Raw genomic sequence first — 15,611 nt, 5'->3', positions numbered from 1 at the left:
ACTACAGACCTCCCTACAGCTGAGCAAGGCTGATGCCAGCCATTGATTTAATGCTTGCACACACCAACCCTCACTAATTCAAAGAAGCAAGGTCATTTTGATTCACTTTGTCTGTTTTTTCTGTTAAAGCAGCAAGTGCTCCCAGGAAGTCTGAAAGAATGTTAAGTGGATATCTGTGGATATATTTGATTTTCAAAAAAGAAGAGACTAGTAATACTGACAGGACTCAAGTTTCACTGAGCTTTCCTGTCCAAAGTATTTCTATTCTTATTAAAGCCCCCATCTTCCCCCACAGATATGAGATAGCAATCCATTGTTATATGGAGTCTATATATACCTAAAGTACTACCTGGGAATGTGAGTATGGCTAAATGGAGGGAAACTTTTAAAACAGTTGGAATGTGTGCTGAAACCAAAATTTCTATTTTCCTATTTTACAGCATGAAATCATCAGCCAGGGGAGAAGCAGCACACCATAAATTCGGATTTCTAAAATGTGATGCAGCACTAAAAGGCAACATTATAGGGATTAATCATGCACTGGTAGGATGATGGACTGTATGACAGAAGACCACATTTTATGTTTAAAATATCTATGACACATGATCTCATCTTCTTCAGATGTGTTTAATTACATTCTTTTATGCCCCCAAAGGGGTGGATGTGTCACCTGGGCCTATATCCACATGAGGATCAGAGAAGGTTACAAAACTAACTTATTTTTGGAATATACACAGAATTTTAACACTGAATTATTAAAAGGCTAAAAGGGAAAGACTAATTCAGTAGACTTCTTTGCCTCTTGCCTCCTCATCTAGGATTTCACCTTTAGAAAACATACAAAGAAAGGTAGTAAGGATGTTAAAGAGGAGCAAACGTATTTGGGGTGAATTATTGCAGTATTTCCCAGGCCAGATCCTGCTTTTCTTTACAGAAATTTATTATCCATGAATCCACAGATAAATAGATCCCTGGTTCATTGCATGATTGTAAATGGTTAGCAGGAACTGGATCATGGAACAAGGAATGTAAGGATATCTTCAAAGGCAGCAATATGGAAGTGCACAGATACTAATCATATGTCATGCTTTGGATTCAGTGCTACAAATACAGTCAACATTACTCTCCTTCCAGGCTTGGGATCACAATGGCTCATGTTGTTTCTAGATCAGTGCATATGCTTTAGTTTTATACTGTATTTGCAAGTCTGTAATGGATCTTTTTTATGTAGGATGTAGATAAAACACAGTTAGGACCTGCCCCAGAGAATTTTCATCTTGTAGAGGAGAGCAGCTCCAACGTAGAGTAGGTAGAAGGATATTACCTGAAATGTTAGAAGACAGGAGAAAAGATACATCCCACAAAAATATAACAACAACCCTTGCTTCCATAACAATATAAATAAAAATAATTGTCAAAAACACCCATCAGCCTAGTTCAGGAACTTGCTTATTTTGGCTGAAAACAGAACAGTAACATAAGTTTTTCAGCTACATATTTGTATTATCTGAATATGAAAACCACATCCCTGTAGACAGGGTTCTGAACACTTTTTGTAGAATCTTTTTTATTATTCAAGCTGGAAAATTCAAGTTTTATACGTTGAGTCTGGCAGATGATTGTAATATACAGACTGCTTCTGATATATTAAGGAAGACCAGGAACAGTAATTAGCATGACAACACTGGGCAAAATTAATGTTGCATCTGGAAAAACATTTACGTTTTAAAGAGGGAGCTCAGAAGTGGAGTCCACAAAGGCATTTGTGAAAAGAGCCTAATAAAGTAATCTGATTACAAGACTCTCTCAGATGATGTAATTGCTAATAATTGCTAGTTGCTGATCACACTAGTTAAGATTATTAGGACAGAGAGAAACTTAACTCTTACCAAGAAAGGAGGCATATTGAAACTTCCTCCCAAAAAAACAACTCTGCTCCCCAAACAAATTTATGAAACCTGAAGTTTGGATACCATGGATTCACATAGACTCAGAAATTGTTACAAGGGGAGTTCTGCATCAGTATTTTGATGGAAGCACCTGTAAATGTCAGCAATCACTCTGTCATAGGAAATCCAATATCAAATTACCAACAATTTCAGCAATTTTCAAACCAAATCGAACAGACCTCTATGAAATTATCTGCAGATAATATGCATCTGATATTAATCTACAGCACATTTCTAGAAAAACCTTTTCACAGTATGTCTTTTGCCTATCACAAACTTTTTAGTTCCTGTCTTGCAAAGCAAATGATCTGAGTGTCGTTATATTTCTGCAGTCTGACACACTAAAGATTCAGTCTTGACAGAATGCCAGTATAAAGTAAATAACTGAATATAAGAATGGTAAATGGTGGAAGCAGAAATACATTAATAAAAAGTGTAAAGACAGTTTACCCTTGTTTCCATGTTGTTTTCCATAAAAAATTACTGGCACCGCCTATCTTCACCATTTCAAGCCACATCTTTGAGACTTTGTTACAAACCACGTACAGGTCAAGTACAATTAGGAAACACACTGTCCAGTGACTCAGTGAAGCACAGTTAGTCTATAGATAATAAAACTTTTATTTCTTCTTGAAAGAATAGAATAGAATAGAATAGAATAGAATAGAATAGAATAGAATAGAATAGAACAGAACAGAATATTTCTACAAGGATTGTTTCCCACCTTGTATTTATGGAATTGATTATGCCTGAATATATATACCTATTCACCTTCATCCTTACTGGAATTCTTTCAGTATTGTCCAACTTACTAATTTTCCACCATCTTTTCAAATTTCAGCATACTTGAAGCCCTTTCCTGCTTAGTGATAAGTGCATATTTAGGAACTATATTCTTTACCATTCAGCTTGCTGATGAAATTACCAAGTATTATGAGACACATGGAAGATCAAATTTCCTTTTTGACTTCAAACCATCAGTTATGATTCTCCTGTATGTGTTTTCAACACATTTTACAGTTGTTTCATGGAGGCCATATTTTTCTTTCTTGCCTATGAAACTTACGATACAGTGTCAGAAAGATTACCAAAGAATAAAGACGTGACATCTACTGCTTCTATTTAGTCTAGAAGGGCTCACAATTTGTCATAGTCTTAATTCAGTTTTATCCCACCATGTTTGCTTCTAAGTAATTCTCAGTTACTACTATACATCACCTGTTGTCTTCTAATTATTTACAAATAGTTCAAAATTTTTCTCCAACTCTTTTCTAGAAACAAAAGTTAGGCAGAACAGGCTGTAACACTAGTGCTGTCCTTTTTTGAGAAAGAAGCTAGCTAGCTGTTCAAAGATTACTTCAGCTAATTCATTAAGAAACTTATGAAGAACTTGCTCAACCCTGTCAATATGAAAATTTCTCCAACTACTTTAGAAACTGTTCACCATCATTGCTGATAGCACTTGCATAAGCCTCCGGATTATATTTGAATGTTTTAGCCTATAAATAGTAGTGGCATCATTAGTAGTACAAAGACACAGGATTTGAGCCAACTACACAGGCATCAGGACTTGTTGTCTGAGGTTGTCTTGACCTGCAGGGAGTTCTGTTTTAAATTGCTCATCTCTAACGACAACTGTAACAGCCATGTGACAACTATATATTTGTGTGATGTCACAATTTCTGTTATTCATATATCTTTAGAATTCCACTAGCTATAGATACATGTAGAAAAAATGGGGTTTAATCATATTAAAAATACCACAAAAAAACCCTTGTGTACAAAGCAAGAACCCCTCACCCCCAAAGTTAATATTGGCCTACAAGTGAAAAATGCTGACGACTCAGGGTAACACCTCCCTGCCTCAGACCACTGTCCTTAACAGAAAGACTGCATAGGTAGTGAAAGAGTGAGTATAGGTCATGCTATACTCAATAGGAAGTGTGTATTAGTCATAACTATTCTTATTGACACTGTAATGGTATTCTTGTTTTTTTCTGTAAGCATTACATCTGAGAAAACAGTAATTCTTTGATTAGATTGTTATGATTTCATTTCAGATAACAATAAATTTTTGGCTTTGTGTAGAAAGTGTGTTTCTTAGGCCCACAAACTGAAAAAGTTGCAATCCAACAAATCAGTGGAGAATGCAGGTAACAAGTTTTATTTTTAAATTGTTGAGAAAGTGAATACTTGTGGTATTTTTGTGAGCAGACTTCTGCAAAAGCCTTTTTTGAGCATTAGGCTATGGTAACCAAGGACCAAGAATGCTGGTAAAATGTATGTGTTCGTATGGTCCGTCTTTATTAATTAACATATTAAAACCTTCCCAGTTCTTCTGTTGCTATGAATATATTTATAGAATAGTTTCTTATTAGTAAGACTAATCACAGATATTTCATTTTATATATTGGCATTTTTAATTTTATCCTTACCTGCTAATGCTCCTGATTGACATAACTGTACCGGAGGTATCACTGTGCTGACAGAAGCAGATTTTGGACAGCAGAAATGGATTAATATCACTCCATAAATATCTGATAGGTCATACAAGAAATGAAAAATAGCTCAGGACAGGCTGTGATCTGTTTAAGAAACCTTGCTTATATCCTCAGATTTTAGAATTCTCTGTTTTAAGTGTTAATGTTAAGTTTTACACAGAGTAGTACTTTATCAGTAGTAACTGATAAAGAGCTAATCATCTTCTAGAGTAACTTGCAACTTAATCTCTAACTTGAAGGTATGTTTTCTCCTTTCCTCTACACTTTGTAGCAGCAAACAATACAGAGAGAATATATTCCCGCGTTAGTACATTCTGTCAGTCAACGTTTATAAATGCTGTTTCTTACTGGTACTTAATGGGCAACACGGCACTTACAAGATGGAGAGAATCACGGCAATGAGACCATGTAATCTAATTATCTCTTTCGTCTCAATAACACTCATGTGACATACAGAACCTGATTCTCATTTCATAGACTTCCACTGATTCTGTCAGAAACATGCATTAGTTGTAAACTAGAGTGTTCTGGAAAGATCTATTAAGAAATCTTCAATTCCACTTTAAAGCAAAGCAGTTCTTACAGATTGTGCACTAGTGACTTAGACAATGTAATTACAGACTGCCTTCCCCACTGCCTTTGTTTCTTTTTTACACTTAATTTCTTAAATACAGGGGTTTTTTCATGGTTTTATTTAACTCCTGTGGAATATTATTGTGCTCATACAAATAAATAGTAACATAATTATCCAGAGCTTTGTAATAAAGTCAATAAAAATATTGGAAAAAAAGAGAAAAAGGTAGAGAGAACAATGTTATCATTTAACTAGCAAGGCCCAAACCACACAAATTGAAATAGTTAATACTCTGAAATGTCCTTTGAATGTATTTATTATTCCCATATGTTTGTGAATAAATATACCAGTTCCTTCAAATACTAATATAGGCCTTGAAGAGTCTACTGGTTTTAATTTACAGGTACAATTAAGACTATTTAAGAAGAGCAACAGACGTCATCTACCTGGACTTGTGTAAAGCATTTGACAGTGTCCCACACAACATCCTTGTCTCTAAATTGGAGAGCCATGGATCTGACGGATGGACCACTCAGTGGATAAAGAATTGGCTGCATGGTCGCACTCAAAGAGTTGCAGTCAACGGCTCAATGTTCAAGTGCAGATCAGTGACAAGTAGCGTTCCTCAGGGGTCAGTATTGAGACTGGTATTGTTTAACATCTTTGTCAGAGACATGGGCAGTAGGACTGAGTACAAATTTGCTGATGACTCCAAGCTGTGTGGTGCGGTTGACATGCTGGAGGGCAGGGATGACGTTCAGAAGGACCTTGACAGGCTGGAGAGGTGGACCTGTGTGAACCTCATGAAATTCAACAAGGCCAAGTGCAAGGTCCTGCATATGGGCCAGGGCAATCCCAAGCACAAATACAGGCTGGGCAAAGAATGGATAGAGAGCAGCTCTGAGGAGAAGGACTTGGGGGTGTTGGTTGATGAGAAACTCAACATGAGCCAGTAATGTGTTCTTGCAGCCCAGAAAGCCAACCGTATCCTGGGCTGCATCAAAATAAGTGTGACCGGCAGGTTGAGAGAAGTGATTCTGTCCCTCTACTCCGCTCTCGTGAGACCCTACCTGGAGTACTGGGTTCAGCTCTGGGGCCCCCAACATAGGAAGGACATGGACCTGTTGAAGCGAGTCCAGAGGAGGGCCATGAAGATGATCAGTGGGCTAGAGCACTCGTCCTATGAGGACAGGCTGAGAGAGCTGGGGTTGTTCAGCCTGGAGAAGAGAAGGCTCCGGGGACACCTTATAGTAGCCTTCCAGTACCTGAAGGGGGCCTACAAGAAAGCTGGAGAGGGACTTTTTACAAGGCAGCGTAGTGATAGGATCAGGGGTAATGGCTTTAGACTGAAAGAGGGCAGATTTAGATTAGATACAAACAAGCAATTTTTCACTACGATGATGGTGAGGCGCTGGCACAGGTTGCCAGAAGCTGCGGATGCCCCATTCCTGGAAGTGTTCAAGGCCAGGTTGGATGGGACTTTGAGCAACCTTGTCTAGTAGAAGGTGTCTCTGCCCATGTCAGGGAGGTTGGAACCAGACCACCTTTAAGGTCCCTTCCAACCCAAATCATTCTGTGATTCTAAGATTACGGAAGACAAATGCTTGATGTTACTTTCTTAAACAGTCTTATCAGCTTTAAGAGGATTATTGTATGTAATAAAATTAATACTTATATCTGCAGATTAGAGCTTTTTTTTTTTTTTTTTAATATGAAAACAGACCTTTTGTATTGTTTTAATTTCTTTTAAGACAAGGCACAAAGGGAAGGGGAAAAAAAGATATCTCTTTGACAACAGAGTCTATTTGCAAAAAAATACTTATAGAACCTTCCCAGATTCTTGTTTTCAGAGATATTCAGTATACTTTGAGGAGTATCTTTAACTAAATCCAAGGCAATCAAGCTATTAAGGAAGAGCAAGGTACAGAAGAATGTCTTTACCCATTTAAAGCTACAGTATCTCTTCATCCATAAGGTAGAATGGAAAGCAGTTGTTATGCTCAAAGGTGGTCTCTTTAACACAATGCATTCAATGATGGGTGAACTGAAAATGTCCTTCTTTTGTGTGTGTGTATGTGTAAATACAACATTTAACACTGTCTGCAGTAGCATTAAATCTCATTTGACTATGGCCAAAATACAGACACAATACTCCACTACTACAAAGATAAGGCAGAATTTAAAGTGTCCCTTCCTGGCAGTGGTGGTCTATGCCCATTTCATTCCTTCAGTCACATAGAGATAAGACATAGAGAAAAGAGTTTCAGAAAGAGGAAGAAGGTGGCTTGGTCCATTTCAGTCTCATGAGTGCAATCTATTTTTTTCTCCTGTTCACTGTAAGTCTTTTCTTTCTGAATATCAGCAAGTATTTCATTCTCACTATGCTAAAAGTATTTATTTGTTTCATTTTTTGTTTGTTTGTTTATTATTTTGTCAAGTAAATTGTATCAATTACTTCTACATTGTCTACATGCTTAAAAACATCACCTTCTGAAATATCTCTTCTGCTGAGTGATAATATGGTAGTAAAACACACACCTACATGAATAAACATACGTGTTCATACATGCACAGATATGTTACTGCAGCTTCAGTGATCTGCACTGAAGATAAGTTTGTGAAAAGCTTGAGTTTACATCAGTAACCAATAATACTCTTACATAGACCTTTTCCATTGTTCTCAAGTTGCACAGTTCTTTGAAAAAGAGCTTTGATATCTCATACTCTTGAAAGCAGTCACACAGATAACCTAAGTCAGCAGGATAGTCTAGTATTCCAAGCTGCACATTTTCCCAAAGTTAAAGAACTGTACATCATGCATGGACTTCAGCAGCCCAGTAAGATCTTCTGATACAAATTTTGAGCCTATAAAGGTTATCAGTGTCGTATGTATCTGTCACCTATAGAAACAAAATTTGCAAGGAATCTCATCTTGAAATAATTAGCAAAATAACAGCTTCTATAGAATATCAACATCTCAAATCTATTGTGTGTTTCCACTGGGAATCACAAGTTGGCCATTTCTCTAGTTTAATCAAAAAACCTGTCTGCACACCTTCCATCAGTTAAGGCTAAATATACTAAGAACTACAGTGATGTGACTAGCACCAATTCCTCTGGCACTATCTTTAATAACTATTATATTTCAATGGTGATGAAACCTCCATCAGCCTAGAACGTTCTTGTCCTTTCTCCTTGTTTCTTGGCTGTGTACATTAAGTGTCCTGCTTCAGTTGGCAACACAAAAACAAAACATGCACCCACAGACATGAAAATGGGCTATTTTTTAATTTGGGATGGAGTATTGTTTTAGCATACTAATTTGGTTTCCCCTGCAAGTGCCTTGAAAGCACTAGAAAGTATGTTCATACCTTCTCTGCTAAAATCCTACACATATATACCTTTAAATATAAAGTACAGTGATTAATATATATTTTTTTAAAGAATGTTTCATCACTGCATGCAAATATATGTATCTGTTCTGCAATAGGTATCACTTCATAGAAGCTCTGTAAGTAACAATAAGGTTTTGAAGTGAATCAGGCAAAATATTCAGACTGGCAGTTTACCTTTTGTTTGGGTAAATAAGAAACTTAAAGACAATTAGCATTGAAAGATAATTACCTTACCTAAAGAATTATTGATCTGACAGTCCTGTATTTTAGGACCATGCATCATATTTAAAATAAAATGTTTTGTCCAGCACCTACAAGCAATCAATTAATGTAAATTACTTACAATACATTAGTAGTGCAAACTTTCTAAGAGAACATATTTACTTAGGCTATTTTCCCAGATGAAAATAATTTTTTTGTGTTTATATGAAATCAAAAAACCAGAAAAGCAAGAGATAAATAAAATTAAAAGTAATGGAAATGTTCTATAAAACGGTCATCCTCCAAATGAAAAGGTGCTTATTATTTATATTATTACACAGGCTTATCCATATTCTCTTGTTGGGTTTTTTTGTGGCATCTGATTTTCTCACAGTCATTACTGGCTTCAAAATTTTTAATGATACTTTGTGGTAAAGAATCATTATTTCCATTTCACAGAAAGAGAAACAAAACGACAAAATTAACTAGACTTCGTAGATTTTCAGAAGGATTTTCCTTCAGTTTTTATTCCAACATTTTTAACATTTTTTCCAGTGAGTAACTCGTATGAAATATTTAAACACTAAATGTAGGAAAGACTCAAACCCAGGACTCTCTCCTTCTTTTACCTGTAGGTGAAGCTTGCCTTAGGCAAAAGGATGCCCAATTTATGAGCCTTGATGAGGTTTAGGTAGGAAATACATTTGGGACAAGCAAAGAAGTTGAACTCCAGAAACCAAAAGGTTGGAAATGCAATCTCCCAATTCTCAAGTGTTGTACATACAGCCCTTCTAGTTTAAGATTTTCTTCCTGATGGAAAATCTAGACTCCACTGGAAAAAGGATAGAAATAATTTAAATAATAAAACTTCTGAACTAGTCAATCACTATCACTCTGTTTATTTAATTTACAGTTTATAGATTATTTTATTACTTTGGTACCTATTCATATTTTCATATGATTAATTATAAACATAATATTTATGCTTTTACATTTTTTCCTCAGCATCTAAGAATCTTTATGATGTTAATCTCTTACAACAGTTGTGCTTTATTCATACCAAGAACAATTATTCATGTCTTAAGGAAAATTCCTGTGAATGTAAATTAACTATATTCAGATTACAAATAATCACTGTTAGTGAACTTTGATCAAGAATCAGCAATTGCTAGTAATCTGTCTTATGAAATGGCCAAGGAAATGTTCTCTGTTGTTACTTCAGTTAAACATATCTACAATTTTTGCACAATATTGTCCGTGTGAAAACAAAACCTAGCTGTCTGGAGTCTGACAATACTTATAACATATTATTAATAATGAACTTAATGTCAAACAACCAGATCATGATGGCAAAGTACTGATGGGAGGCTGCAGGTTGTAACAAGTACTTAGGGCACCTGGCTATGAGCACAAAGGTTTAGAGTTCCATCTGTGGTCTGGAATCCTACTGCAAGTTGCTTACCCCCACAGAAATATATTTATCATTTTATTCAGGCTGGAAAGTCAAAAGCAACTAGATGTGATACTAGTCACATCATGATCTGAGTTCTGCTTGCTAAAGAGACAGATGTGTCTTCAGTAGACTAGTTTGAGTACTCCATGAGACGATCACACCTTATTCCTTGCATGTAAAATACAGATATATTTTCAGGTTTTTACTTCCACCCTAAGGTCTTATACAGGTACCATACAGAATTATACAGCTATAGTTGCCTCCCTATTGTCTGTAATCACCTTTATTTCAAGGAACACTAGGTTGGATTTTGTATCAAAAAGAAACCAAACTGATGACGATGTATAAGTGAACATGATTTAATTGCTAAAATCAAAATTCCCAAATAAATGACTACTGTGCAGTGTATGTTTATTAAAAATCACTAGCATTTGAAAAAAAAAAAAGCTTATAATAACTGGAGACATTTTTAAATAGTTTTGAAATCAACAATAATAAGGAAAATTTATTTTATCACCATGCTGAGGAAGATTTTATTGAAACATAATCTTGATTTTTTATAATATAATTAAAAACAGATAGCAGGAAACCTTTGAATTTCAAACCCTTGGTATACCACATTCAGATGCACACTTTTTTCCCCGTAAGAAATTATAAATGCATTCATGGTTCAATTTAAGTTGTATTTCCCTTTTTGTGATGATACTGGGAGAATGAGAAGGAGAAATGAAAAAAAATCACAGTAAAATGTTCCATTTATAAAAGGCAGGTGAAATAAGTGTGTTAAAAAATAAAAAATGGTGTCAGTTTCTGACACGGATGTGTTTTTTAAACACACTTCCTACTTTTGTTACAGGAGTTGCACAGACATTTCACACTAATCAATATTGGAGTACTGGTCTAAATGATAATATGACCTCTCAACAATGAGGAGGAGTATATTATGGAACCTATATTTCTGCAAGCACACAGTTTTGTTTTGGTTAGGTTTTTTTTTTGTTATGCTGTCATAAAATGTGGAGTCAAGTATTATTGTCTGTAACCCTTGTGCTCTGTACTGTTACTATTAAATAAGATGATTCTCTAAAAATAAACATTACAGAATGCAACCTAAATATGACATCAAGAAACTGTGCCCTAGAGAAGATCTTCAAAGCTCTGTCTGTGTATAATCAAGCTCTTTGTACCAGACATTGAAGCTTCCTATTAACATTCTTCTGCAGAAGAAGAAACAGTTCATTCTCCTTTACATACTATAGTATTCTTCTTATGTTAACTGTTTTGCAAATGAAAGCATTTTAAAAACAATTTCCATAATAATTTGTCAAGCATTTTTGTCAACATTGGTTGACTCATGATCCATGTGATGCACAGCCCCCATAAATAATATAAGTTATGCCCCTAGCTCACTGTAATTGCGCTGAAAATTGACTCTGCTGTGGCTGTGTATGCTATTGCATTCATAATAGAGCAACTCACAACAGTTTTATTCTAGGCAGAGCACTTAGGGGGAAAAAAAAAAGGAAAGAAAAGGCATGTGGAAACAGACACACTCAGACAGGGACTGAATAATTCACCAGAGGCTGTAGAAGGAAATGGGACAGAATCATGAACGGAATGCAAGTCTGCGAACTCCCACTACCTCCTGCTAACCACTACAAGATGATGCCTCACACTTTTGATGGATAAGACAGTGCAAGCTATCTTAGTAAGAAACTAGGATACTATTTCTTTACCCCCTATTATTTAATTAAAAATTGTTTATTCATAATGCATCAAAACCAGGAGAGAAATATTTAATGAAAAGGATTCTAAAAACTTACTGAAAAGTCTTTCAGGTACTGTAAAGCTCCCTTGTTTGTTAACTTTCCTGAAAGTGCTTTCCTGAACAGTTAAGTGAGATCTGTTATGCTCAAGGGATTAGCTCTATACCTGTACAACTCTTAGTAGCATTATAAGGAATTACTTAATATAATAGGCAAAGATACATCAAAGTTTTGAAATCTTCAGAAAAAATGAATGCTCATGAGTTTAATTAATATTGAGGAAAGGGGCACAGATATAAATTTAGGTAGGAAAGAGGAGAAAAGGCAAAGAAAGATAAATACATGAGGAGGAAACAGAGAGGTTAAACAAAACAAATGAAAAAGAACAAAAAAGCAGAGACTGAAAGACAACCTGATCAAGGAAGATATGTGAGAAGTGATAAACAGGATGAACATGAAGAAAAAATAATGTGATGTGAAAAATAACTTGAGAACAAGGCTAAGGTTATTTAATACATGGTCATAAACTTTTCAACTTACTTCTGCTAAATTGCATGATACAAATTTACTTTACACCACACATGTATAGCATTGCTTAATAATACTGTACAATGCAAACAATGTTTGCATATAGCCACAGTATGAGACATTTCTCAGTCCCAAACTACCAATACTTTTTAGTCAGCAGCTTATTTAGAAACTGGTTTCAAAGTGATACATGATTTTGTGTGGTCTAGTTAGAAAACTTGATTATTGAATAAAAGATCATCAAAATTTCCACTGAAAACAAGGACTACTGAGTAAAGACAAATCAATTTTCATTGAAAGGTGGCCGTAAGTTATGAAGGAGAGGACAACACACATTTCATAACACAATTCTACAGCAAACCAGCCTCATGAGTAAAAAAAAAAAAAAAAGTCAGAAATCTTTCAGTTGAGAAGTTACACATACTGCAGCGACTACTTAAGACAGTGCTATTTCATTCCTTTATTTCCTTTCTCCCAGTATATCTCCATGCTACTTGCTAGTAACTAACATTTACAGATCTTTCTCTCTCCTAGTATGGCCAGAGGCAAAACAGCAGGAGGGAAAACTTCCCTTGAGAGCATAGTCCAACAAAAGCCATCATAGACAGGTAGAACTAGACCACTTAGGAGTACTTTGCATCATTTCTCTTCACCTTTCAGATGGTGAGCTGTCTGGCTTTATTAGATGCAGTTAATAGGCGTGCCATTCTTAAAACAGTGGAGCTCTAAGAACTCTGAAATTTCCCAGACAACATCTGCAATACCTTGAACACAGGGTGACACCAGATTTCTTCACTTTGTTTTCATGACGTTTTATGAATAATAAATCTGAAAAGAAAACCCAAATCGTTAAACCAGACAAATAAAAAAAATAAAATAAAAAAAAAAGAAGCAAAAAAAGATTGCCTCTGGTACTTCTTAAGAACTTCTCAGCCTGAATCCAGATCAACAAAGCTATGTTGCCGGTCATTCCTATCTGCCAGCACTAAACAGTTTTAAACACATTTGGAAGCAACAAGCATAAGATGGGAATATCTGCCCAAGCTGCCCTCAAACCCTGTCTGAGTCTCAGCAGTTCCTCTACTGCCAAATAATTTTTCATCTTGACTCAGCTTTCCAGGAAGGCAGCCCAGGAACAGGATCTAACAAGCTACTTCCTTGTCACCTCTGTGCTACAGGTCCTTGACTAAAATGGTCTGTAGCCTCCTCCTTTCTCCCATTGTCCTTCCCACACAGTCTTTCAAATTACTTTAGGAAAAAGCTAAAGGAAGTCGAGTGGGTGCAGTGCTGGCTGAGGGAGACTTGAACCCAAAACCCTAAAAGAGGCTTAGCAGGACTAAATTTTCACTGCAGCTTGGATGATTCTGCACTAGAATAAAATAATTCCTGTAAGGATGTCTAGAATTGAATCTCAAAGCTGCTGTTATTCCCGTGCATATTGCATTATGGCTAATCCACTTGCTCTGGAGGGACAATATCAGAGACACCTCAGCAACTTTCCTGTTTGGAAGTTCCCATTTCTGCCATGAGTCTGTCTTGAAAGAAAAGAATGTGTGTAGATAAAGAGGGTGACACTGCAAACATTGTCAACACTGTAAGCAGGGGCAAAAGGATTACATATATAAATGATATATTTTAAATTTAAATTTGAAATTTTGAAAGCTAGTTTATCAACTGTATGAGCTGTCAAAAGAGAATTTAAAGACAGCAAAACATAGGCTTAAAGCAACACATCCAAATGTGTATAAATTCTTACTTATTTTGCACATTTATCCATTTACAAGTATACGTTTCTTTATATCATTTAAATTAGCTCTAGGATGATGTTTAATACTAAAAGCCAGATAAGATTAAGCTACACAAAAAACTTCTTAATCTGCAGAAAGAATATGAGATAAAAATAATTTTTGCTTATATATGCCTTATTTTCTCTATATTTCTCTTTATTAATCAGGATTCTAGTCTCCTGTATTTGGAAGAGTTTGAAAATATATCAAATCAAAGGACAAGAACACAGAATAAAATATTGACTGTCAAGGAGACGTAAACAAATAAGTAATTTAGTTTTATAACAGTTTTCATATTATGAATATCAGAGAGTGGTTTAGATGTGATTCAAACAGGTTTCCATGGGCAGAAGATGGTACAGGCACACAAAATTTTTCTGTAACAGTAAGGAGGCAAAGAAAGAAATCCTGAAATAGCACTACTAATCCTGAAGACTTCACAAGAGGAATAAAGGTATTTTGCTTAAATCCCAAACCACTGATTCTTGCTAATGACAGATGCAGGCAGCAGAAACAGAATGTTATGTCTGCATTGCACTGTTATCCATAATTTAGTTCCAGAATGTGGAGGCACCAAAAGTCTTCCACACAGTTGTCCAGTGACATCAAATGAGAGTCTGAAATACTGAGTAGCTTGCAAAATCAGGCTACTAAGTCTTCATGGGCTAAGACAACGGTCAAAGCCACATGCTGCAGGTAAAATGTGTTTCCTTACTGTGAGGCCTCACTTAGCCCTCAATCTCAGTTTTAGTTTAATTCAAGGGCAAACTATCTGCATTGAATAAATGTGTGATAAATGTCTCAAGAAGAGACTGTGTCAGTCTTCTAAGAACCCAGGCACAACTATTTGGATGTAATTCACTTCCAGGTGTCATGAGACAGGTTTCCAGAAATGTATTTTGGTAGGAAGCTTCTGGAGGAGAATTTGAGAACACAGCTGTTCTTGCTGCCAACCCAGCTGCCTGCTCTTGCATATACTCCTGTGAACCACAGGAGGCTCACAAGTGTAGGTTTTGCAGCCAATGGTCCACAGACACACTGTTGGCATTTTTGCAGCTACAAGGCAGAGGAACCATATGCAGGGATACAACAAAGGTTATCGTTAGCTAGGCATACACAGGATTTTCAGACTGATATGAGAATCTGAGCAGAATTTACCTGCTATTTACTTTGTGCACAAGTACACTTCCTCCCTAGACTCACACAAAACATACAGAGCTCAGACAGACTTTGATCTCCACAACCCCTGGCTTCCTTCTGGATCTTTTCCAGAGCACTATTGTTTAGACATTGACTTCACATCACACATTGCCCACAAAGGATAAGACTGAAAGCCCAAAGTTGTATTGCACAGATAGTACCAAGGAGAATAATACCCTGTGTTAAAGCCTCTTGTAATCATAGAAAACATCTTCTTTTTCTATTTGCATCTGATACTTAGGAACCAAGAGATTAAG

Source organism: Nipponia nippon, unplaced genomic scaffold, assembly GCF_047370975.1.
Source record: "Nipponia nippon isolate SJK-2023a ecotype South Korea unplaced genomic scaffold, ASM4737097v1 scaffold_8, whole genome shotgun sequence".
Taxonomy (NCBI): Eukaryota; Metazoa; Chordata; class Aves; order Pelecaniformes; family Threskiornithidae; genus Nipponia; species Nipponia nippon.
Note: the sequence above shows the minus strand (reverse complement) of the source record.